The sequence below is a fragment of the Equus przewalskii genome, chromosome 2 (assembly GCF_037783145.1).
Source record: "Equus przewalskii isolate Varuska chromosome 2, EquPr2, whole genome shotgun sequence".
NCBI lineage: Eukaryota > Metazoa > Chordata > Mammalia > Perissodactyla > Equidae > Equus > Equus przewalskii.
Genome location: NC_091832.1, coordinates 54,646,736 through 54,650,283, shown reverse-complemented (window position 1 = coordinate 54,650,283; position 3,548 = coordinate 54,646,736).

Here is a 3,548-nt window from a genome sequence, read left to right as displayed (position 1 = left end):
TCAAGTCACACTTTCATGAAGACTTCCTTGATGGGTTTAAAACACACTAGTTTCTTCTTTCTCTGAATTCCTAAGATTCTTATTCTTTGTATCACTTACAAGCTGTGCATCCTTGGGCAAGGCAATGGTTCTGAGTCTCTGCTTTCTAACAGGTCAAAACAGTGGAGATGCTGTGAGGATCAAACACACACATGTACTTGGAGGAACTCTACAAAGTGCAAAGTGCTTTGTGATGTTTCTTATTGGCACTCCAGCAACCTAAACACTGTTTTTTGGTGCTTGCTAATTGTTTCTAAGTCTTAGTCTGGTTTTCCCTGATAAGAAATAAGTTCCCTGAGAGCAGAGACCACTTGTATTCCCACATCCCTCTTGGCATGCAATCAAAATAATGGTAACGACTCACACTGCCAGCTCCATTCCAAATGCTTTAGAATGCTAATGCATTTCACCTTTATAACACATTATGAGGTGGGTTCTAATATTATCTAGGTTTTATAGATGAGGAAAGTAAACACAGAGAGGGAAAGTAACTCACACACAAGTCGTAAAGATAGTCTGCGATGGATTGGGATTTGAGCTCAGAGGACCGGCTGCACAGTCTGCTCTTCAGCCTTCTATACCATCCCATCCTTCTTTTGTGTACATACGGGAGGGCCATAGTAGGAATTCAGCACACTTTGATGCTTGATTGTGTGATCTTTGAGGTGTTCTCCCTTTAGGCAGTATTAGGCCTTAGAAAGAGAAGATCAAGCACATTTGTTTACCATGTGGTCACGTGACGTGACATGACCTTCAGATCCCCGTAGCTCCCTGTCCTCCCTTCCTCTGCTCTCTGGCACCTCAGCTGGTTTGTGATGAAGAAAGACAAAAGTTTTTTCCTTTTTTCATTGTGGTACAATATTCACAACATATCGTTTACAATGTTAACTGTCTTAAGTGTATATTTCAGTGGCATTAAGTACCTTTGCAATGTTGTTGTATTACCATCAACACCATCCATTTCTAGAACTTTTTAATCACCCCAAAGAGAGACTCTTTACCCATTAGACAATAACTCCCTATGCCCCGTGTCCCCAACCCTGGAAACCTCTATTCTATACTTTTTATCTCAGTAAGTTTGCCTATTCTGGGTACCTCAAGTAAGTGGAATCATGCAGAATTTGTCCTTTTATGTTGCCTTATTTCAATTAGCATAATGTTTTCAAGATTCATCCATGTTGTAGTGTGACTCAAACTCTCATTCCTTTTTAAGGCGGAATAGTATCCTATTGTCTGTGTATACTACATTTTGTTTATCTATTTATCTATTGGTGGACGTCTCGGTTATTTCCACCTTTTGGCTATTGCAAATAATGCTGCTATGAACATTGGTGTAAAGAAATACAAAGAAATTTTAAAATCAGTTCATATCAAACAGAATTGAACAGATAAATCAACTTCTGAAAAATAATCCCATGATGCTCCTCAAAGCCAAACATGGCAGCAGCTCAGGAGAGAGCCAAGGGAGAGCTCTGGCCCTCTCCTCATTAGCTTTGTGGTCTTTTGGATTGAGTTTCCTGACCTGTAAAATAAGGGAATAAGATTAAATGACTTCTGAGATCCCTTCTAGCTCCAGTGTTCCAGGATACCCTATCTCAGCCTGTTTCCTGAGTGCCTGAGGTGAGGTATTCTGCTCACCCTCTTTCATGGAGTTTCAGCATCTCTAAGTGTGAGCTGGTGGCTTTCCTGGGTCTGTTTTACTCAGATGCAGAATGGCTTCCTAATCAGGCTACCACTCCTCCCAGTGTCCAACAAATAGGTTGCGGGATACTAAGTCATTTCCTCTCCCTCACCTGTGTTACCACCTTTGTTTCCATGGTGACTCATTATCCAGACCAACTGGACAGTCCTCTACACAGGGAACCCCTATTTTTCACAGGAACCAAGTCACTCAAGTTGCCGGGCCTCAGTTTTCTCATTTTACACATTTGCAAACTGAGAATGTTGGACCACGCTTGTCTATCAGCTCCAGCCTTCTGTGATTCCGAGGAGAGGACTAAGGAAAGGAGACGTATTTGTTTCAAAGAAGGAAGGCTTAGGCTCAAGGGCAAGGATTCTTTCCCTCTGTTCCCAGAGGCATAGGTTGAAGGACGGGCAGAGGGGAGTGGGGCATCTATGGTCCTCTAACAACCCAATGACACACATCAACGTCACAGAGAAGAGAAATAAATTTGTAACTGTTGTTAAGTATGAGGGAAATGAAACTATGCAATTGTGAAATGAAAGTCATGGTTCTATTTCTTCTACAACATTATAAAATTACACATTTTGTCAAGAAAACAGAGCAAGCCTGGGAATACCATCCAGTGACTAAAATGAACCCCAGCTTCTGAGCCGCCTCAGCGGTTGTTCCTGCTCTCCTTTGTTGTCTAACCTGCCTTTGCCACCCAGCTGAGCTCCTGGCTGACAGGGCACTGGGGGACTCGTTGCATCCCCTTTAGCTAATGTGCAGCATACAAAGGTCGTCACCACAGTTTGAACTTTGAGGCTTTATTCACTTGGGTAAAGTGAATTAAAAATGAAACTTCTAGAAAAATCTCATCTTATAGATTCCAAGTGCAGACAGTTGGTTTTCTGTTCTTTTCTTTATCTAAGTCTGGCCTGGTTTACTTAGCTCCTGTTGAATTGTTATCCTGGAGCAAATTTCTCAGTTGAGCCCAAATGGACTTATGTTTCACATTTAACTTTGTAGCTTAAGAATGTGTGTGTATTTGTGTGTATTCTCTCCCATGACTTGTTAATGCTGCTGTTGGTTCTCACCCTCCTAAGGGTAAAAAAAACGATAGAAAACCCAGTGCAATTTAATATTGGCAAAAACAAAGTGTCTCTCCAGCACCTTGCCTCCCTCTCCCCCATCCACGGCTACATTACTGGCAAATACCTACTCATTTCTCATCCTGACGACTCATTTTGCCCGAACTTCAACTTCATCCCTAACATGTGGATTGACATATGTAATGTTCCCCTGAAATTACGACTGGTGTCGTGTTTTAACAACAAGAATGAGGAAGTGATAGGTTTCCCTTTCTGTTTATTTTTCAGGAAACATCCATTAGCCTATATCGGGAATTCTTTGCAATACCAGTGTCAATAATTGCCTTTCCTGGACATACTTTAGAATCAACTTTGAAGCTTGAAAAAAAAATCTATGTCTGGGCCCCTCCTCAGACTTACTGACTCGAAATCTTAGGGATAGTTCTAGGACATCTATATACTTTTCATGTTTCAGAAAATATCTCTTATTCTCACTCAGTGCTGGGGACCAGCAACAGAGCAAGGAAAGTGCATTTAACCAGAGAAGAGAGACTTTTCAAATGAAGAATCATATGAATGCCATAGCTAAATTTCTTACCAAAAAAACACTGAGACATCCTTTTTTGGACATGGTAAACTCTCACTCTCTCATTCACCAATGATTTTCTCAACACGACTTCCCTGAGCACATGCAACATGGCTTGAAAGACACCAAGTAAACAAGAACACCAGGCAGCCTACGTCCAGTAAAGGAG